General features: G+C 39.3%; 2 long non-coding RNA genes across 2 annotated transcripts in view; one reads left to right on the top strand and one right to left on the bottom strand.

The window, feature by feature from the left end:
• LOC112622926 overlaps positions 1–2417 on the bottom strand; it is a 37215-nt gene extending 34798 nt beyond the window's left edge. The window contains exon 1 of the long non-coding RNA XR_003119057.1: positions 1646–2417. This is a non-coding gene — a long non-coding RNA (uncharacterized LOC112622926). The remainder of the gene's footprint in view (positions 1–1645) is intronic.
• Positions 1745–14354, top strand: LOC112622925. Its single transcript, XR_003119056.1, has 3 exons — positions 1745–1898; positions 2187–2259; positions 12280–14354. It is a non-coding gene; the product is annotated as an uncharacterized LOC112622925 (long non-coding RNA).
• Positions 14355–24163: the final 9809 nt, after the last annotated feature.

The following is a 24163-nucleotide window of genomic DNA, read 5'->3' as shown; positions in this document are numbered from 1 at the left end:
CAGAGATAGGAGACTGGCAGTGCCATTTTTGGCTATTTAGTAAAACGTCTTGTATTGATAGAGCTTGCATTGAGATTTTCTCACATGATTACTTTGCATGTTTAAGCGTTCACAGTTTCATTAAATGAACATATCCCCCCTGATAAATTGATAATTCAGCCTTCAATTATACAGAATTCAGTAAGTCTTATTTGTGTAATCCATCAGTATTTGATTTACAAACAGAACATTTCTTAATCCATTTGCCCTTGTTTGAACTGGGTTTGATAACTTAGTTATGACTATCTTCTTCACTTTGTGGCACACATCACATAGTTATTCTTGGATAGATACAGTCACTGACGCAACCATGAACCGCTAATTACAAGCTGGTGACATTCTGCTTGTCTATGCAGCTTTGAAGTTCTAAGGCTGTTTTTCTCTTGTGCGCTTGCTCTGTTTCATTCTCTTCTCCTCATGCCACCCACCCCCAATCACTTACTCTCTCTTTCCTCTTTTCACTTTAAAGCCTTTCTGGATTCACTCTAGGACTATCTGGAGAAAGAGGTAAGAATGATCAGATTCTGTAACTTACTGCTTTTCCTTTCCTTCTGTACTATCCCTGCACACAGATCTACAGTTTGAAAGTACAGTAATAAGATCCTCACCCAGCCCCACCCGCAGGAATGCACCAACAGCTGGCCAAACATAATCCAACACACAGAGCTGCCTTTGTAGAATTAGTAACAAACAGTGGAAGGGCCAGACAGGCGTCCCAGAAGAGCTCCCCATGACAACTGGGAAAGCTCCTCACCCCCAGGGTTGAGCTGACTCCACTGAGCTGGGGTTGGAGAACCCCAGTCCTCACATTTGAATCTACAACAAGCCTCAAGTGCCTGCCCTCAACCTCACTAGAAGCTACTTGGAGGGCATTCGGCTCTCCATAACAGCAAGTTAGAAGCGAGCATTCTCCATACTGACAACGGCCATACTCTGCCTCATGGCACATGCCTTTTGAAATGCAACACTGCAAATCTCCAAATCACATGAAGAGCATTTACACCTGTATCTAGCCATCTTAGCTGTGAGCTGGTAGGACCACCTCTCCTCCTTAGAAAATAATTTCTTTTTGCAAATTATAGGCTGATCCCGGCATTCTGAAACATGTAAATATAACACTGTATTCATCTCCACTGAGCATTTAGCATCTGAAGCCTGTGGTAGCCAGCTGGTCTCAAAGTCATCTGGGATACATTTATTTTGATTAAATTGATCAGATTTCTATTTACAGGATAGAATTTTTTGCCATTACTGAATACAGCTGTGTTTACAGGGATTTGTAGAAGAAGAAAACAAAACCCCACAATCGGTCCTAGCAAAGCACAGAGCATTCAGAACTGGAAGGAGTTAAAACAGAGGGGGCTTGCTTTCCGAGTAAAAAGAAAATTCTGCATGCAGCTGCTTTGGCCATGCTGTCTCACTAGTCAGGAAATGGGTGTTGAGCTGGAGCTGAAAACACAAGCTGCAATCAAGCCCGATCCAGCAAAGTGACAGACTTCCTGTGTAAAATGGTCAGAAACCTTTTTCATGTCTCTACATGCATGCACATGCATTTAAATCCATGCTGCGAGGCGGCGATTTTCTCTGGGGACACTGGTACAGTCACCTAGCCCATCAGTTCCTTCGTTGACAGCGTCGGGGACATCCAGACTGCAATTTACAGTTCCTCCATCCATGTGCTGGGTTATAAATTATGCCATCCTCCCTAGAATGAGAATGCACAGCAAGCGGCAGACAATCACCCGGCATTCGGCATCTCTTTCTTTCCACGCGCTCCCTCACTCCGCCTTTCTCCAGCTCTGCCTTCTCAGGCAGATACATCAGATACCTTGTTTATCCATCTTCAGCTCCACTCTGAGGTAAAATGCCACCACATCTCGCCATGGGTTGACCCCCCAGACTAAATCCCTGGGAACAGCCTGAGCTGGGTGCACGCGGCCGAGGCGACGGCTGCCCTTGCCCTGCGGAGCACGGGTGGGTATTGGATGTAAGGTACTCCTAACTTCCCCTTCCCCAGTCCTTGGCGTCCTCTCTAGCCGTCCCACCCCAGGTCTTCTGCAGCTTCACCCTGTCCTCCAAGTCGCCTCGCCCAGCTGCGAGGGAGGAGACCCTGGCCGGAGCTCCGCCAGCAGGTCCTTCTTTCGCAGGGCGCAGACGCACGATTCCGGGATCGGGTGCACCACGGCGAAGCCCAGGCGGGAGACGGCAGGAGCAGCTCAGGTAACCAGGGGAAGCTTGGCGTGCCCACGGAGATGCAGCCCTGGCGCTGTGAGGAGAGACGGTCTGGCTTCAGAATTAAAAAAAAAAAAGAAAAAAAAAAAAAAAAAAAAAAAGAAAGAAACACAAAACAGCGCAGCTCGGCGCCAGCGGGGATGGAAAAAACAGACACAAACCATAAAAAAAAGCAAGAGTTAAAATCAAATTAAAAAAAAAAAAAAAACGAATACAGAGATCAGAGTACTTCATGCGACTTTTATTTCTGACGTTTCTTGGTTTATTGGCCTCCCCACCCCCTCCAAAATCTGTTCTGTCCCTGAACACCACTGTCTGTCCATGAGTGCCAGTCACAAAGACTTGCTCCCAAGTGCTGCAGACCCAGCATCACATGAGAAACCACATGACAAACTGCAGTCGGCTGCTGATGTGGTCAACTCTTTCACCCAGGCAGGGGGAGCAGGAGGGAGACAAACCTCAAGTGAGACATGCCCCTCTCAGGCGGCCAGGAAGACATTTCCTTAAAAGAACAATGAGAAGCATGCCTCTGAAGCTTGCTTGGGAATACATATACACTTTTACATATGCGCACTTACAGAGACTAAAGAGGCCGTGGATACTTGAAGACATTCTGAGGATGCTGTACCACAGACACTAGCTGGATGGCAGCAATATTATTTCTAGTTTGTATTAGTCAAAGCTGATTCCACTTAAGTGGATTCCTGAAAAGCACACACCACGTCTTCATAGCATGATCAGGCTTGGAAAACCAATTCTATTATCTCTCCCTGCAATCTGTATCTGAACCTGCATTCTGAATAATTTATTTTTAGACTAATAAGATGCTTGCCAAGACTGCTCCCTTTCTTCGGTAAGCAGCACAGGCAATATTCACCCGAGTAGGAAAGCCTTGTCCCTTTGTGGGGAGAAGAGAGGAGGTGGTTTTTTAAAAAAAAATGCAATTTCTTATTTAAAGGCAGACAAACACATAGCAATAAAGTTCTCGCAAGTAATCTTAAAAACAAGTGAAATGTTTCCGCTTCATTGAATCGACATGTCTCTTATTTGCAGTTTGGCATCTCATGCTGGCAAATGGTGGTGATATTTTTCTAACACTGTTCATGGCTGCAGCTACAGCCCTTAAGCCACATGGATATTGCTACTTCTCAGCAGGGTGAGAGCAAACAATTGCTTTCTGGAGCACCTTTCTGTGGAGGTGCTGCACTGCCAGGTATGTTTTACTAGTTACATGAAGGCAAGTACAAGTGAGATTGCCTCAGGGTCTGTAGATTCTGTCACTCTTCCTGGAATTAAGTAAGTTGCCTATTTGGGATGTCCTTCCCAAGATGTGAGAGGTATGCCTTTTTAGCAAAATTGATTATGCCAGCTAACTAGAACCGGAGAACCATTAAACAGGTGGGAGATAATCGTCTACAACATGTCTCATTGGACTGTGTGGATATCAAGGTAAGCGGCCATTCATTCATTTGAGATGCCCTTTCAGCCTCTCACCATATAAGTGTGTCAAGGATGGCCCCAGACACTGGGGTTCCGGTGATGAGCAAGAGATGCATGGTCTCAGACATCCTGGAGCTCAAGGTCCAGTAACTGCATACGTCTTTTGTCCTTCAAGACAACCTTTTCCCAATTTGAATTCTCCAAAGTTAACCAAGGAAGAGATCCAGTAGTCACTTTTTTTACCCTTGCCTCTTCAACATCCTCTATGATCTCCCAATTCCTATATATTCTCTCTTTACCATCTGTCCTTGGATTTAAGATTTCTTCTCCATTTATTCCTAGAGTCCAAGCTCAGGTACTAATACCCTCCTCTCTGGTGACCCTCTTTTTGTTTCATTCCATTTGGCAGCCTGCCACCAAACTAATCCTCCCAAACCACCACATTCATGATGTCCAGAACTACTGTCCAGATGGGCTAGACAACCCTTTGTCTAAAACCAAGGTGGCTCCTTATTTCTTCACATTGATACACTACCAGTCAAGACACTCTATTATCTGATTATCCATTGTCTGTTTAAACAGATTGGTCTATTAATGATCTTCTGATCACATCCTCGATTGAATCAGAAAAAAAACTGGGAGCTTAATTTTGTTAACAAGAAGGCACAAAGCATTGTACAAGAAACAAAGACACACGAAGCATTGACCGTGCCCTCAGAGAACATACACTCTATAGAGCCTATGCAACTTTTTTCTATCATTACTAACCATTTATTATCTTCTATTGCTAGTCATTTCTTCAGGTTTTATTTCCCATGAAAATAATTAGTAAGTCTCAATCCACTTGCTAAATGTGGGTCAGATAAGTGGTGCCACAGAAGGGCTGAAAAAGGAACAAACACTTCTACTTAACTGTCTGGGGAGGTTCCCCGAGTTCCCTGGGATTTGCAGTGAGCTATAAAATATTTGGCCAGGGAGTAGGGAGGGGATTAGGTATTAACAACAATAGCAACAGCAGTCGTTAAAAATTAGCACTTACTACATGCCAGCATCTATTTTAAGCATTTTAGATACATTAACCTACTTAATTTTATGAGAAAATACTTTTAATAAGTTATTTTCAGTGATATACAGACAGAAGCACAAAAGAGAGATTAAATAAATTGTCCAAACTACACAGCAAGTAAGTAGTAAAGCGCATCTGGTCCCCGAGCGCATGGTCTTAACCACCATGCTGTCCTGCTTTGGAAATGAAAAAAATTGTGGGAGGGAGACCAGATATGTGAAAATACATACATATGTCTGAAGGTGGATGAAGGAATCACTGTGGTTCAAGTCAGGTGTTAGTGCTGTAGAAGTGGGACTAGGTTGAGGAGAGCCACAATATAAAGCTAAGACATTACCCTCCTCTTCATAAACAATGGGACCAAGAACGAAATTGTAGGATAATAAGTCCAGTAACCAAATCTAAGATTGATGGGGGAGGAAGGGATTGGATATAAGGAGACTAATCAAGAGGCTTCTGCAATTGCCTGGCTAAAAGGGAATGGTGCCCAAACCTTGGTAGTGGTGAAAGGAAAATTGAGATGGATTCTGGAGGTGTTATGAAGAAACAACATTATTGCAGTATTCTTGGAAAACAGAGAGGAGGTGATGGTAAAGCTGACTCTACATTTTTTAACGCTCAGATGAAGAAAGAACGCAGGTCCCTGAGCTTAGGAGTTGTGTCATTCATCTTTTTTTCCCCCAGGAGCTAGCAAAATGCTTGATATGCCTTTTTAAAGTAATGAATAAATGAAGGTGATGGAAAGAGAAATGGGAACATCAGAAGTGATCATGCCACATATGCCAAAAATCTCTACAGTGAATTTAGTAATTCACAGGATATCTGAGTGGCTTAGGTGGGCTGGCTTCCATCATGTCATTACTTATATAGAAATAGAATTTATTTTCTCTTTCCACCTTTGGCTTGGTTTTCAGATGCTACCTGATTTCCCCCACCACACGCCTCGGATGCTCTTCCTCAGGCTGATCTCGGTCAGGCTGCGTTTCCTCCACCCTGCCCCAGCGACCCCCATCCTTGCCCACCAGCTGCAGACTCATCCTGTCCAGATCTGACCCCTAATCAGAATGTTGCACTTATCAAGACGATAAGATAAGCAGGCTAACATACTTTACCATTCTTTTATTTATTTTTTTTTAATAGCAAAGGGAGAAACCACAGACGTTTATCAGCCTTCTCACACAATCTTAGCTAAAAAGAATACTAAATTAATGAACGCACCTCATTTCTTGGGCAGTTAATGAAGGTTAATGTGACATACTGCCTCTGGCTCTGGAAGTTAAAAGGGGTGTTACTGCCTCATATTATAGCTGGGAAAAAAAAGTGTTAATAATCTTTCTCATCAGCAGTAAAGAATTGAGCTTTTAATACCCAGATACATTTTAGTAAAAGGCTAGTATATCATCTGTAAGTGGAGTTCAAGAGCAATGTTAGATAACTAGGGCATTTCGAGAGCCTGCTTACACCAGAGACCAAGAAAAAAAAAAAAAGAACAAGAGAGAAAAATAAAAAAACAGCCAAAGCTGAATTTATTCCAAGAAAAAAGAAAAACGTGAATTTATGTTGGTAATATTTTCATTTATATCACTTTAGATCAACTCTAATAATCTTTAAATAGTAAGAAGAAAACTTGGATCTCACAAATAAGTGATTTTGAGTAAATGGGTAAATGTGTGAGCAAGGTCATTGTTTGATTCAATGATGTTCACACAAATGCATTATGTGGATCTGCTAATCTAAGAGAGTGTGGTAGGCATTGTCTAGGGCCCTGAAAGAGCTTACAATACACTTACCCAGGAAGAAGACACTTCCCTTCCTTTCACAGAGGGAAGCTATTGCATTTGATGATAGTAAAAAAATAGCAGGGGAGGCAGGGTAAGTGCAGTGGCTCACTCATGTAATCCCAGCACCGTGGAAGGTCAAGGTGGGCGGACTGCTTGAGCCCAGGAATTCGAGATCAGCCTGGGCAACATGGCAAAACCCCATCTCTACCAAAGAAAGTACAAAAATTAGCTGGGTGTTTTGGTGTGCACCTGTAGTCCTAGCTACTCAGGAGGCTGAGGTGGGAGGACCACTTGAACCTAGGAGGTAGAGGTGGCAGTGACCCATGATCATGCCACTGCCATCCAGCCTGGGTGACAGAGCAAGACACTGTCTCGAAAAAGAAAAAAAAGAAAAAGCAGGATATAGTTTAAAAAGAAAAAAAAAAAAAAAGAAGGGTCTGCTCTCTTGACAGGGAGCCAACCCACCTAAGCCACCTGGAGACGTTACCATAGCAGAAAGAGCTTGCATGCTGTGAATATTCAATGAATGTGACTCTTCAATCCTTTAAGTTATATAAGAATGCTATGCTTTATCTGTGCAATCCTGGGAAATATTAATGATGGGCTGATAGTGTCAAGAAAGGCAGGGTCTATAGGTTTATTTAGCAGAGTTGCTAGAGGACTTAAAACTGCATATCATGGTTTCTAACCTCTTCAAAATGGATGCTGAATTAAGATGAGCCCTTCCCAAAGCAGACTGACAAAGTGACTAATTGCTGGCTGCTGGCAGAGGACTGATTTCCCCTCTCTCTGCTACCCAGCGTTATTACCCTCGTCCATCTCACAGGCTCCAAATGGCAAGTTTAAGGTGGAAGAACTGTGTTTGTTCACCTGTGAGTGGTTTGACCTTAGACTTTGCAGAGCACTGTCAGGAAGTCGGTTTTTCCATGCTCTTTACAGTAAACAAAGACAGTGTGGCTGGGCTCCAAATGTTACAGAAGGTCAGGGACCAAACTGCCTCAAAGACAAAGACTGCTTCCAGAAATTGAAACACAAAATAGATGTGAGCGCCATCAACATTCCACACTGTGCTCCTGTTCATTCTCAGTGTTTGCTTCAAACAATGTGACACATACCCAGCGTAGATGCATAATAGAAATAGAATCATAAAACCCCAGGTGCTGGAAAGCACCTTAAAGGTCATCTGGTCCAACCGCAAATCTAAATTGTGAATGCTGCCCTTTAAAACCTCCTCCATGTAATCATCCAGGCTCAAGGGGAACACCTCTGGTGACTATAAACGCAGTGCCCTGGGAGAGAGACAAGTCATTCTATCTTTTGAATGCAACAGCCTGAGTATTTAAAACCCTGAGCCAAGGCCTGGGCGTGGTGGCTCACACCTGAAATCCCAGCACTTTGGGAAGCCAAGACAAGCAGATCACCTGAGGTCAGGAGTTCGAGACCAGCCTGGCCAACATGGTAAAACCCCGTCTCTACTAAAAATACAAAAATTAACCAGTCATGGTGGCACACGCCTGTAATTTCAGCTACTCAGGAGGCTGAGGCATGAGAATTGCTTGAACCCAGGAGGCAGAGGTTGCAGTGAGCCAAGATCACACTACTGCACTCCAGCCTGAATGACAGAGTGGGACTCCGTGCCAAAAAAAAAAAAAAAAAAAAAAACTCTGAGCCAAAATGTCCTATTCTATGACAGCAGGAGCCTCACTGGAGCTTCTGTTTATTAGCCCTCGATTTGGAAGCTCAAATCTAGCATGACTTCCACATGATGACCCCTCCGTTACTGGAGGGCATATATCATCCCCCATCCAGATTTTCCTCCTCTACACAAAATATCTGCAATTTCTTTAGACATTACTCTGTGACTTCAAGTCTATTCAACATTCAATTTCCGAGCCTAGGAATACATTCCAGTTGATCAATAGTGTTTTGAATGATGTGTCACACAAAACATAACACAAGGTCCCATGATGTGGCTACACAAAGCGAAACAGTCCTATTACTTCCATCATTCAAACTGATCATATTTCATTTAGTGCAGACTAACCTGCATTTTCTTTCCTAGTGGGTACCTCATGTTGGTGACTCTTACTAGGCTCACCTGTGCCTTTGTTCATATAGTTTCACTTAAATCACATTTCTACCATCTTCAACGTCTTTGTGCATTCATTTGACTGGTTTTGTTTTGTTGTTGGTTTTGGTTACCATATATGATCAGGTTTTAGGTATATTTTAAAACATTTTTAAGCCAGGCATGATGGCTCATGCCTGTAAGCCCAGTACTTTGGGAGGCTGAGGGGCAGATCACTTGAGCTCAGGAGTTTGAGACTAGCCTTAGCAACATGGTGAAACCCCATCTCTACAAAAACACAAAAACTAGCCAGGCATGGTGGTGTGCGCCTGTGGTCCCAGCTATTCAGGAGGCTGAGGTGGGAGGATCACTCACTGCAATGGAGGTTGCAGTAAGCCATGATTGCACCACTGCACTCCAGCTTGGGTGACAGAGTAAGACTCTGTCTCAAAAATAAAAAATAAAAAATAAAAATGAAAAGAAAGAAATAGTAGTAAGTTACTCTTGAAGGAGTCATAGATATACTTATAAATACACATATCTATCCATGGTAAGATACAAGATTTATGAGAGCAGAAGTTCTTGGAAAGCATTGAGTACACCTTCTGTTTTTCATATATCACAACAGCACTGCATAGAATAAAATAACTCTGATTATATAAAATACCCTGGCCTAGTAGGAAAAATATGGGACTAGAAGTCAAAAGCTGTTGGATCTGGTATCTGTGTTGCTACAGACTATCTGTTTATCTGTTACATAATTATCGAAAGGTCACTTTATCTTTTTCCAAGCTATAGTTTCCTTCATTGTAAAGTGAGAATCTCAACAATAAGCACCCTGAGTTGTACCGCATTCTAATAGTTTATATTTCTGTGGAATTCTAATTAAATTTGTAAGTCTATTCTTTAATACAATGGAATAAATTGTATATTAGCCAGTGGTTAAGCCCTGACTAAAATTTTCTATAGACTTTCATTAACATTAGATAAGTTTTACATTAAATTGTATCTTAAGTGAGTGAATGGCATATTCACAAATCAGAAAGTTCTTATGTCCAGAGTTTTTTTTTTTTTTTTAAATATGCCAATTAGGGAAATTAGATAAGTCTGACTGGGGGTCCTGGAATCTTTACCCTCTGATAAAATAACAGTTTTGAATAGGTGAACCAATTACTGAGATTCTTGGGGCAAGGAATAAATGTCATAATGTGATATCATCACTTTCCTATAATCCAAATGTCTTCTTAAAATGTCTTTAATTAACTATACAGAGAGAACCTTTAGGTTGAAAAGATCTAGTTTCTTCCACATTTTTTAACTAGAGCCATGACAACACAGTGCCTTGATGTCAATCAGCAGTTCCCACAATGGGACTACTATTCACATTCTGAGCGAGGGGGGAGGGAACGATGGCGTATGGTCATAACAAGAGAACAACCGCCCATCTTAAAATCTTGCATTCGAGTAAAATTAACTCCATGATCAGATTCTAAGACACACCCTCATAACATTAACTTCACAGAGTACAATAGTTGGTCTTTTTACTAAGTATATTACTGGACTATGCAGTTTTTCTCTCAGATCAAAAGAACTAAAATAAAAATTGGAATGGTGGGCTTTATTTTCTCAAAATCTGGGCCCAGTTTTGACCCAGCCTTTCTCTGTGCATATTCCTTCACCATCCTGACCTCAGCACCATCTCCTGTAAAACAGAGGAGGTCTCTGAGTGTCTAGGCTCTCTGCCCATATGCCAGAAAGGAGGCATGATTTTTGGCTTTTGAAGATCCTCTGCTTTCAACATGTAAGCTATCCAAGCAGCTTATGATCCTAGAGATCCATAAGTCATATTGTATCTTAGTTTCTCTCATTCTTAAAAGCCTCATGGCAAAGACCCTAGTGCAACAATATTTTCTCAGTCTCAAATCCCTTTCTGGGCATCAGGCAGAGGGCTCTCAAGCCAAGACCCTGGGTTTCAGTAGCAGGGGGCATGCAGCACTTCATGAGCCTGAAAAAAAAAGCCGCAACTATATGATGCGCACATAGTCCAGACATAGAGAGTGATGCGGAGATGGACTGATGCCTTTTGATGTTTGCAAAATATACCTAGGTAGAAAACTGTTACATAATTAAGTGACCAATGACATTTGATATGAACAAAAGTTGTAAACATTAGCTTACTGTAACCAATATAATACTCTAAAATGCAATTAGCACAAATGACCACATCTCCATTCAAGTAGCAAGGCAGACTTTTAGAGGAAACCTTAAAATAATTAAAGTGGCCACGTTCAGGATGTCAAATGCATATAGGTATATCATTGGCTGCTAACGCAGTAAAGCTTTCTCAGGCAATAGAGGAGGCAGGCTTATGCCCAAGATTAGACTGAGTGTCTTACTGAAGTACAGTGCCCCCGCTCCACTGCATTTCATGGCCTTTTCTGCAGGTCCTCCAAGATCAGTGTTATAGTATTATGGTGTCTACAGGATGTAGGTATATGGAAGGGAAGAAAGGATGGCAGAACTGGAAAGAAAAGATGTTCATTTTTTACTCCATTTGACTCAATGCAGGCTTTATGTAGAATTCATCCCATAAGGTCAAAAACCTAATAAGGCCTTATTTTAAAAGTTCTGAAACATGCAGTAAATCACATGTGATTTTTTTCATATGAGCTGTGACTCAATGATTGAATTTATGTTCATGAAAATAATTCAGCTTACATCAAACACTGGTTCCTGATACTCCCTTTCCCAAAACACACAAACACACACTCACTCACAGTTCATATATAAATAGATATGTGTATGTTTTATTAAGATTATAAAGTTATAAAGTATATATAACTGTATAAGTATGTAAAATTATACATATAGAAGACAGAATATCAACATAATTTAATTTAATAGAGTTGGCTTAATTTTTGATACTCTATATTCAAAGACAAAGATTTTTATTACTGAGGATACTGAAAAGAATATCTTTTTTCAGAATCTAAAGAAAATTTAAAAATAATTATTCAAATGTGTTGCTATATCGACATAAATGTAGCACCTCTTCATATGCCTTCTTTGAAAGGAGAAACTTTTGTTTATATAAGTATACTAAAAAGGCCAAAATGATCTTAATACTTTCAGGTTACTGAGGCTGTAAAAAAGACATATTGATCAGTAAGTGGATTATCAAGTGTAGTTAAATGTAAAATGTAAAACCTTGGGAAAAGAATAAATCTCGTAATACTGGACAATTAATACTACATTTTAGATACTGCTCTGAGCACCTCGCATTTACTGAGTTAGGCACTATTTCAATCTCCATTTTATAGATGAGAAAACTGCAGCAACAGAGAAGTTCAATAATGACCAAGGCCACACAGCTAACACATGGGAGAGCCAGACTGCATATTCAGGTAGTGAGGCTCCAGAATTCTTGCCCCAGAGTCCGTTACTCTGCCTTGTATCTCTTCCTTCTTTGTCTCTTCTCCCACCTGACCCCTAACACCCAAAACCATATCAAAGGCAGAACCCTCTCCTGAATCTGTTCAGGCCTCGTAGTTAGTGTCCATGATACAGAATGAGGCTTTCTAAAGGAGTTTTAGAAACATTTTAGCTAATCGTTATAACAACTCTGCCAGTGTGCTATTATCCTCTTTTGACAGATGAGGAAACTGAAACCCACAGAGATTAAGTAACATCCTCAAGATTAAAAAGGTAACAAACGATTGAGGCAGGATTCAGATACTGCTCTACATGACGGGAAAGCCTGTGCTCTTGGAATTACAGTCATAATACAACAGATCAAGTTCAAAGCATCATCTAAGTCAAGGAGAACCAGTAAAGAGGTTTGGAGAGACAAACAGGGTCAACTCGAGGCATCTGGGTCAGCAGAAATGGCACCATTGAGCAGCACTGAGACTGTAGGATCACGGATCAGAGGCTGCTTCCTCTTTGCTTCTGGGCATCATCCTCATGTCCACTCAGAGTAAATGGCCCCTCTGACTGGAATCGGAGGTGGCTGGGTCATCTCACAGAGCCAAACAAATACAATTAGCTGTTGCAAAGCCTTTGGGGAATTATTCCCAGTGTAAATAAACACATAACCATGTAGCAAGAGCCTTGATAAAGTCCAAAAACAAGCAAACTTGGAGTATCTAAGAGAAAAGACCAGAATGTAAATGAAAAACCAAATAAACTGGGGTAAACTATAGGATAGGGCCCTGTCTGTGATGGCCTGCATATGACAAGCCATAGAAAAAGGATGGTGAATTCTGGGTAATAAGAAATGTCAATGAGATGGAAGAACCACCTGTTTTATGTAAAGCTCCAAATAACCAGATCACAGTGGACAGCCACTCAAATAATGCCTTCATAATACAGGGTATTATTGAGAATAACTCAATTCACAGAGAGCTTAAGGCAGCCAATATTTGATAGCCTGTCAGAAAAAAACAGAACAGTAATTACAGAAAAGAATCATATCCTCAGAAAAACAAAAATTAATCAAAGTAAGTTTGTAAAGTCTATCTTATAGACACATTGTCTGGACTGGTCCTCTCAAAAATACTGTGTTTTTTTTCTAAATTTTATTTTACGCCAATTTATTTATTTAATGATTTTTGTCTTATTACTTCAGAACTGGAAATATCTTATGACTCATAACATCTTACAACCTTTCTACTTTCTTAAAGAATCTCAAGTTTATAATCACAAGGGATAGGATTATTTTTTAAAAATTAAATGATGATGTAACGATTACTATGTCTATTGTAGAAAAATCAACCTTATTACAACTGCAACAATAGCATTAAAAAATATGAGTAATTCTAATCAACTTGAGATAAGGTCTAATCAAACACAAATACAACTGATAAATTTCATTAAATAGCATGGAGATTAAATTAAAGCACTATTATGTAATAAAAACCTTTAGTGGTACTAAAATTTTAGAATAGTTCAGATATACAGAAAAATTTCAAAGATATACAGAGTTCCCATTTTTTTCCTATTACTAACCTCTCATATTTGTCACAACTAATGAATATTCAATACAGTATTATTAACTAAAGCCCATACATTTATTCAGATTTCCTTAGTTTTTAGCTAACATTCTTTTTATTTGTTCCAGGATCCCATCCGGGCCACTACACTGAATTTATTTGTCATTTTAGGTACCTCTTGGCTGTGAGTTTCTCAGACTTTCCTTGTTTTTGATGACCTTGACAGTTTGAGAGAGTACTAGTCAGTTATTTTTGTAGAATGCCCTAAATTTGAGTTTGGCTGATGTTCTTCTTAGGGTTTGACTGGGGTTATGGGTTTTGGGGAGGAAGACCACAGAGGTGAAGTACCATTCTCACCAAATTATATTAAAGGTACATACCATCAGCATGCCTTATACTATTGATGTGAACTTTGATAGCCTGGCTGTTTGTAGTGTTTGTCATGTTTCTCCACTGTAAAGTTACTCTTCTCATCACCCACTTTTCTGTACTGTACTCTTTGGAAGAAAGTCACTATATGCATCCCAAACTCAAAGAGTGGGAAGTTATGCTCCACCCACTTGTAAGCAGAAAATCTACATAAATTGTTTGCCATTCTTCTGCATGGGAAAATTATCTCACTCTCCCATTTATTTATTTATCTGATCTTATATCAGTATGGACTCATGGGTATTTCTTTTATACTTTGGGTTATAATCCAATACTAACACAATAAAGAAATTTTTAATGGAGATGCATTGAAATTCATTGCTAAAATGGGCCTGACACTTCTTGACCTTGGCTAAACAGAGATTCTGGATAGAGCAAAGCACGGTGACGTCATGTGGACTTTGAAGGTTAGGAAACTACAGATCATCAGGACGTATTTGCTCTTCCATCTCACAGAGAAAATGGGGATATACTTCCTCATTCCAGGAAACTTTCTTCCTATATTTCTGATATATCCAGGATAAAATTCAATATATATAGTCAGTAGCTTCAAAGTTAAGCATAATTTGTTTACTACCATTCTTAAGGCAGATGTTGGATCAATACCTCATTCTCTTAGAAATAACTTTGGTGCGGGCCGAGTGCGGTGGCTCAAGCCTGTAATCCCAGCACTTTGGGAGGCCGAGATGGGTGGATCACGAGGTCAGGAGATCGAGACCATCCTGGCTAACACGGTGAAACCCTGTCTCTACTAAGAAATACAAAAAACTAGCCGGGCGAGGTGGCGGGCGCCTGTAGTCCCAGCTACTCAGGAGGCTGAGGCCGGAGAATGGCGTGAACCCGGGAGGCGGAGCTTGCAGTGAGCTGAGATCCGGCCACTGCACTCCAGCCTGGGCTACAGAGCGAGACTCCGTCTCAAAAAAAAAAAAAAAAAAAAAAAAAAAGAAATAACTTTGGTGCTTATAAGTAGGCACCACATAATCTGATATACTAATATTATATATATAATTGTGAAAAACATTTATATATCAGATTATGTGATACATAAGTCAGCCAAACTCAAATTTAGGACATTCTACAAAAATAACTGACTAGTACTCCCTCAAACTGTCAAGGGCAACAAAAACAAGGAAAATCTGAGAAACTCACAGCCAAGAGGTACCTAAAATGACAAATAAATTCAATGTGGTGGCCCGGATGGGGATCCTGGAACAAATAAAAAGAATGTTAGCTAAAAACTAAGGAAATCTGAATAAATGTTTGGGCTTTAGTTAATAATACTGTATTGAATATTCATTAGTTGTGACAAATATGAGAGGTTAGTAATAGGAAAAAAATGGGAACGCTGTATATCTTTGAAATTTTTCTGTATATCTGAACTATTCTAAAATTTTAGTACCACTAAAGGTTTTTTATTGCATAATAGTGTTTTAATTTAATCTCCATGCTATTTAATGAAATTTATCATATATCAATAATCTGATATATAAATGTTTTTCACAATTATACATACATCTCAAGTATAATTGTGAAAAACATTTGCCAGTTTAAAGTTTAATATGTAGACAGAATAATGCCTGGGGGTACAGGGATATAATTGGGAATTAGAGTAATAAAATAAATATTTTAAGTACTTACTACATATTACTCATTAGCACAAAGTAACTTTAGGTATAAAATGCATGACAAGATTCCATTATAAAGAAGTGCCTGAAAGCTATAGGGCAGAAAGGCATAGAACACAGTATACACTAGAAGGAAATAAAGATAATCGGAAGATTTTATTCATTCATTTACTCAACAAAAATTTTCAGAGTACCTCCAATTATCAGCAGCTGTGCTAAAGACTAGGTATATTACCTACATAGTTACACATTATGCTCTCATGTAGTCTGCGGGAAGACAGACATTAATCAAATAATGGCACCATTGATACTTGTGAAGGAAAGGGTTAAGTCAACAGGCCTGGGCTGTTCAAACCTTGCGTATTCCCAGAGTCTCAAGACTGGTCCTGGCCTGGCTCCTGGGAAGATTACTTCTGAGCCCTTGGCTGAGATAGGAGTTTATGCCAACAGTGTGATTTATGGCAAACACCTGTTTTTGTATGCCTGAGGCTTTCGATCATGCTGTATCAATTTGATCTGAGGCCTGAAGACTAGTACCTAAGGTGCTGCATGCCTACACGACTGACCTCCAATAAAAACCCTGGACACAGGCCTCAAATGAGTCTCGTTGGTTGGCAACACTTTACATATGTTGTCACACATTGTTGCTGAGAAAATTAAGTGTAATCCATGCAATTCCACTGGAAGAGGACAACTGGAAGCTGGTGCTTAATTTCTCCTCTACTCCACGCTATCCACCTTTTCACTTTGCTGAGTTTTTCCTGTATGCTTTCAATGTAATAAACTTTAACCATAAGTATAACAGCTTTTTTGAGTCCTGTGAATCTTTCCAGCAAATCATTGAGCCTGAGAATTATCCTGGGGATCCCCAACATAATACTACAATTAAAAAATGAGGTACATGTTCTAAAGGAGAATAATACAGTTTGTGGGAGTGTATAACATAGTAACCTGAAGTAAGACTAGGAGGTCAAGGAAGTCTTCCCTGAAAAAGAGAAGTTTGAGTTGTGATAATGGATGCATAAGACATTGCTTATAAAGGTGGAGAGAGCTTTCCAGCATGGTGAATTGCATGTACAAATCCTCTGGTCAGGGAGAGTAAAGTGTGTATGAGCAGCTGAAAGTGACATGCACAGCTGGAGTGGAGGTAGCAGCAGGAGGTGGGATGAGCGATGGGTGGCACAGTCCTCAGAGGCTGGGCCTGGCAAACCATGTGAAGGATTCTGCTCATTATCCTGAGTCATGGGAAGCCATGGAAAGGCCGGAAGCAAACGGGGACTCGGGGTGGTCTTCTGAAATAAGCGTTCTGGCAATGGGGGTTGAGGAAGAACTTACAGGGGGTGATGAGTCAACAGAATGAAAACAAGGCAATCTCTTTTTATAGAACTCATATGAGAGATGATGGTATCTCTGGCTATTGTGCTGGCAGAGGGAATGTTAAGAAATGGAAGCTTTTCATAGAAATTTAGTGGGCCAAATTACTTTGCTGGCTTGTGCAAATGACAGAATGGTTGGACCACTCATTGAAGCAGGAAACACTAGGACAGACCAGGTTTATTTTTCTGGGGATGAAGCACCAGAATGACATACATTTGGTCTTGGATACACTGATTTTGATGTGCCTTTAGAGTTGAATATGGAGACAGTTATAGGCCACTGAATACATAGGTATGGACTGATGTCATTCAGATTTCATCCACAAATTATAACTACAGCTATCAACTCAAGGGGCAACTATCATTTGCCTTGCATTACTTTAAGTACTTTCCATATACGAACTCATTTTATCCTCACAATTATTAGATGAGCAGATACTATAACTAGCCTATGTCATTCTCATAGCAAGCCAATGAAGGGGGTTGAAACCAACTTTGGAGACAGTAGGGAGTAAAAAAGAAGAGGGATATTGAGGTTGCCAATATTAATAACTGATTCCTGGCAGACAAGACTGAGAGTATACCGCCGGACCTGAAGAAGGAGGAGGCTGGGCTATCCTGGAAGCCAAGGGAAGTTGGTGCTCCAGAAGAAGACAGTTTTTATTTAATGCTGCTAAGTTTACTAAGAAGAGGACTATGGGATGGACAACAGTCAGTCATTGCATGTAAAAGTTGTTTTGATGAAGCTGGAAGCTAAATCAGAGAAGGGTGCATGGAAGGCAAGAAAGCGAAGACAGGGAAGTGCTTTCAGCACATCTGGCTGTAAAGGGGAGGAGAGAAAGCAGTACCTACAGGGAGCTAAAGGAGTCAGGGAGTAGCTGTTTACTGGTGAGATGGGAGAACTGTAACAAAGTTTTAAAGTCAATGGAAAGGATTCATTTGAGAGGGAATAGTTGAGTACACATGAGAGAAGTACATTGATTGCAGTGAGCTGGAGATTGCACCATTGCATTCCAGCCTGGGCGACAAGAACAAAACTCCGTCTCAAAAAAAAAAAAAAAGAGTCCATTGATAGTGTAAGTTTCTTCAGCAGTCCAGAATGGGAGAGATGGGATGTAAATATGGTCAAATATATTTGGGCAGAGCCAGTGAGTGAAATGATACTCTTCATAACACATGTCACAGAAACCAATAATAGATCCAAGCTCTGCCTATGTTCTACTCTGCTCTCATATGCATTGGTTTCCTTATTTCCCTTTGGCTATCCCTGCCTTCCTTCATGACTCCATATGCCATGTTCCTCTCACTTCGGACACATTGCACTTGCTGTTTTTTTCAGCTGAGAATGTTTTTCATTCCATCCAATGCCCCACCTCTTCATCCAGTTTCTAGCCTGATGAAGATGTTCAATAAACAGTCATTGGTTGAAAAACTTGTATTCAAAATAGTTACTGAAACAAACCTGTATTAGTCCCTTTTTACACTGTCATAAAGAGCTACTTAAGACTGAGAAATTTATAAAGGAAAGAGGTTTAATTGACTCACAGTTCAGCATGGCTGGGGAGGCCTCAGGAAATTTACAATCATGACAGAAGGCAAAGGGGAATCAGGTACCTTCTTCACAAGGTGGCAGGAAGGACAGGTGCCAAGTGTAGGTGGAGGAGCCCCTTATAAAACCATCAGATCTCGTGAGAACACACTCACTATCAGTATGCTTCAATTACTTCCACTTGGTCTCTCCCTTGATATGTGGGGATTATGGGTATTACAATTCAAGATGAGATTTGGATGAGCCTAACCATATCAAAACCCAATCTGAGAGTCAAACTGATTTTGGATATTTGTTTCAATGTGCTTCTGATTTTGGTCACCAATAAATATTTTTATCAATATAAATATGAGTCATTCTTAAAGAAGGCATTGTAGTCTAATACTTACTTATATTTTTATATCCATGATCATATTCATCCCTTCTACAAATATAAAAACATATGCATATGCCATTTTCAAGCAGACACACACCTGGCAATTAATTCTCTCCTACTAAGCAAACAACATGGAAAGAAATTCTAATCAGAATGTCAATCTATTAATTTACAATGAGAGGTACAACTGTCAGTTCAACCAGATATTTTTGTTAATCTGACCAACATATATTTTTACCCTGGCCAAGCCAGTCACAGATTGGTAAACCTTACGTTAAAAAACGTAGATGGGCCCATATCTCTCACCATATACAAAAATAAACTCAGGATGAATTAAAAACTTAAATGTAATTTTACAGTTTCAACTGTAAAAATACCAGAAGAAAACCTAGGGAAAACTCTTCTGGACACTGGTCTAACAAAATAATTCACGACTGAGACCTTAAAAATACAAGCCACAAAACACAAAAATAGAAAACTGAGACGTAATAAAATAAAAGGTTTCTGCATATCAAAGGAGATAATCAACAGAGCAAACAGACAGCCTGCAGAATGAGAGAAAATATTCACAAACTATGCATCTGACAGAAAACTAATATCCAGAATTTACAACGAATGCAAACAACTCAACAACAACAAAAACAACCCCATTAACAAGTTGGCAAAGGACATGAATAGATATTTTTTAAAAGAAGACATACAAATGGTAAACCTGCATATGAAAAAAAATGCTCAAAATCACTAATCATCAGAGAAATGCAAATTAAAACCACAATGATATTATCTTACATCAGTCAGAATGGCTATTATTAAAAAGCCAAAAAACAACAGAAGTTGGCAAAGACGTGAAGAAAAGGGAATTCTTATACACTATTAGTAAAACCTCTATGGAAACAGTGTGGAGATTTCTCAAAGAACTAAAGAGAGAACTGCCACTCAGTTCAGCAATCCCACTACCATGTATCTGCCCAAAGGAAAAGAAATCGTGTCAAAAAGATACCTGCACTCTTATATTTATCACAGCACTATTCTCAGTAGGAACGATATGAGATCAACCTATGTGTTCATCAACAGATGACTGGATAAAGAAAATACGGTGCATATATATATATAATGGAAAACTATTCAGCCATAAAACAAGAATAAAATCATGTCTTGGAGCAACATGGATGGAACAAGATGCCATGATCATAAGTGAAACAACTCCAAAACAGAAAGTCAGACACCGCATGTTCCCACTTATAAGGGGAAGATGGAAAAAAAAAAAAAAAAGATAGACATTAGAGACTAGGAAAGGGGCACAGAAGGAGAGTGGGTGATGAAATATAACTTACTGGGTAGAATGTAAATTATTCAGATGATGGCTACACTAAAAGCCAAGACTTCACCATGCAATAAATGCACATAACAAAATTCCACTTGTACCCCTTAAGTTTACACAAGTAAATAGAATTTAAAAATGAAAACACATGTTTAAAACATAGGTGGGAACAGAAGACAGAGCAATGGCTTCCAGATACTTAAAGTAGGAATATAGGGATTGTTTTCAAAGTGGCAGGAGGGATTTGATTATCCTGGTGGCTGTATCACTCTATGTGTTAAGTGGGTACTTCAAAGAACATAAGAAGTTTATTTTACTTATAGCAAACAGTCTTGGTACAAGAAAATTACATAGCACAGTTAGGGAGACTGTAGTCTTTAGAACCCTAAAACCTAGGTTCAAATCCCAGCTCTATAACTGAATGACTTGGTAATAAGCAATTTATTATAACTAATCCCTGAGCCTGTCTAAGCTTCATCTCCCTGATCTGTAAGATGGTGATAGTTCAAAATACAACAGTAGATTCTAAAAAATTGAGGAGGAGGGAATCCTCCTCCCTAACACATTCAATGAGACCAGTGTCATTCTGATACTAAAACCTGGTAGAAACACAACAAAAAAAGAAAGCTTCAGGTCAATATCCCTGATTAACATGGATGCAAAAATCCTCAACAAAATGCTCGCAAACTAAATCCAGCACCACATCAAGATGCTAATCCACCACAATGAAGTAGGCATTCCTGGGATGCATGGTTGCTTCAACATATGCAAATCAATCAATATGATGTAGCATATTAATAGAATTAAAAACCACATGATCATCTCAACAGATGCAGGAAAGTCTTTTGATAAAATACAATATCTCTTCATGTTAAAAACCCTCAACAAACTAGGCATTGAAAGAACATACCTCGGAATAATAAGAGCCATATATGACAAACCACAGCCAACATCATACTGAATGGGCAAAGGCTGGAAGCATTCCTCTTAAGAACCAGAACAAGACAAGGATGCCCACTCTCACCACTCCTCTTCAACATGGTACTGGAAGTCATAGCCAGAGCAATCAGGCAAGAGAAAGAAACAAAAGGCATCCAAATAGGAAGACAGGCAATCAAACTATCTCTCTTCACAGATAATATGATTTTACACCTAGGAAACCCCTTAGTCCCTGCCAAAAAGCTCCTTGATTCCTTGATCTAATAAATCAGCAAAGTTTCAGGGTACAAAATCAATGTACAAAATCAGAAGCATTTCAATACATCAACATCAAAAATGTCCAAGTCAAATCAAGAATGCAATCTTATTCACAATATCCACCAAGAAAAAAAGAAAAACAAAAAACAAACAAACAAAAAAACCCTAGGAATACAGCTAACCAAAGAGGTAAAAAATCTCTACAGTAAGAATTATAAAACGCTGCTGAAAGAAATCAGAGATGACACAAGCAAATGGAAAACATTTCATGATCAAGAAGAGGAAGAATCAATATTATTAAAATGGCCATATTGCCCAAAGCAATTTACAGATTCTATGCTATACCTATCAAACCACCACCAAATTTTTCAAAGAAATAGAAAAAAAAAAAACTACTTTAAAAGTTATACAGAACCAAAAAAGAGCCTGAATAGCCAAAGCAATCATAAGCAAAAAGAACAAAGCCAGAGGCATTATACTATCCAACTTCAGACTATACTACATAGCTACAATAACCAAAATAGCATGGTATTTGTAAAACAAACAAACAAAAAACAGACACATAGACCAATGGAACAGGTCAGAGAACCCAGAAATAAAGCTGCACACTTACAACCATCTAATCTTTAACAACACTGACAAAAACAAGCAAAGGGGAAAGGACTCTCTATTCAATAAATGGAGCTGGGATAATTGGCTAGCCATATGCAGAAGATCGAAACTAGACCCCTTCCTTACACTATGTACAAAAATCAACTCAAGATGGATTGAAGACTTAAATGTAAAACCTAAAACTATAGAAACCCTAGAAAAAGATAAAAGAAATACATTCAGGACATAGGCCATGATAAAGATTTCCTGGTAAAGACTCCAAAAGCAATTGTGACAAAAACAAAAATTGACAAACAGGACCTAATTCTACACAGCAAAATAAATTATCAACAGAGTAAACAGACTACCTACAGAATGAGAGAAAATATTTGCAAACCATGCACCCAACAAAGATCTAACATCCTGGGTCTATAAGGAATGTAAACAAATTAACAAGCAAAAAACAATACCATTAAAAAATGGGCAAAGGACATGAACAGGCACTTATCAAAAGAAGACATACACACAACCAATAAACATATGGAAAAATACTCAACACCACTAAACATTAGAGAAAGGTAAATCGAAACCACAAGATACTGTCTCACACCAATCAGAATGGCTATTTTTAAACAGGCAAAAAATAATCCATGCTGGTGAGGTTATAGATGAAAAAGAGCACTTATACACTGCTGGTGGGAATGTAAATTAGTTCAGTCATTGTGGAAAGCAGTTTGAAGATTTCTCAAATAACTTAAAACAGAACTACCATTTGACCCAGCAATCCCATTACTGGGTATATACCCAAAGGAATATAACATGTTCTACCATGAAGACACATGCACACATACGTTCACTGCAGGACTATTCGCAAAAGCAGACATGGAATCAACCTAAATCCCCATCAACAGTGGACTGGATAAAGAAAATGCAGTACATATACACCATGGCATACTATGCAACCATAAAAACCATGAAATCATGTCCTTTGCAGCAACATGGATACAGCTGGAGGCCATCACCCTAAGCAAATTAATGCAGGAAAAGAAAACTAAATACCACATGTTCTCACTTAGATGTGGGAGCTAAATAGTGAGTACACAAGGACACAAAGAGGGGAACAGTAGACACCAGGGCCTATTTGATGGTGGAGTGTGACGATCGAAAAACCACCTTTGGGTGCTATGGTTATTACCTGGGTGACAAAATAATCTGTACACCAAACTCCAGTGACCGTAATTCACCCATGTAACAAACCTGCACATGGAACCCTGAACCTAAAACAAAAGTTGGAAAGAAAAAAATGCAACAGTAGGTCAAAATCCCTTTTGAGAATTTATGAGAACAGGGCAGATAAAGTTTTTAGCATATGCCTGGCACAATAGATGCTAAATTTATCAGCAGTTTTGCTGGTAAGGTTCAAGTCTTTTATTCATGACTTCCTCTCCACCAGACTTTGCTTACATGAACATCAACAGTATTTGCCTTTGTGACTTTCCTTTTCTACATTTTCTTAGTTGTTAACCTGGTTATATTTGTATAGCCCTTTTCAAAACAGGATACGATACTCTGATAATGTTTCTGATTAGCAAATGGTAACCACTTTCCAGTCCTGCCTCTCAGATTTTTCCCAGAGTCCACCTTGATTAGCATCTATGGGTTCTGTAATCTCTTGAGTCTCTATTTATAGAAAATTTTGAGTTAACAATTACTCATGATAAATCACATCCATTTTGTGCAGATTTATGCAAGTTAACTCTTAACAGGCAATCTAATGTCTATGTTATTAAGGTATACTTTCTCATCATGCCCACAGACTAACAACATTGTTTCAATGCCTTTAGAGAACTACTATGGGTGGTAGCACCTTTAGACTCATCTATAGAAATCAAGATCCAAAAGAAAATATTCTGCAAAGATATTGCTTAAAGCAGCAAGCTTCAATCTGATAAGATTGCTATTATTAAATCAGGATTGAACAGGCGCAGAAAAGTGAATAATGAATGTATATAGGGCCCATTCTGGGATGCACCAAGCAGATGTGATGTTCTATCTATAATCTAATTGGTAGCATCACAAAGG

This window comes from Theropithecus gelada, chromosome 4, assembly GCF_003255815.1.
Source record: "Theropithecus gelada isolate Dixy chromosome 4, Tgel_1.0, whole genome shotgun sequence".
Classification (NCBI taxonomy): Eukaryota; Metazoa; Chordata; class Mammalia; order Primates; family Cercopithecidae; genus Theropithecus; species Theropithecus gelada.
Note: the sequence above shows the minus strand (reverse complement) of the source record. Positions and strands in the feature narration are given on the sequence as shown.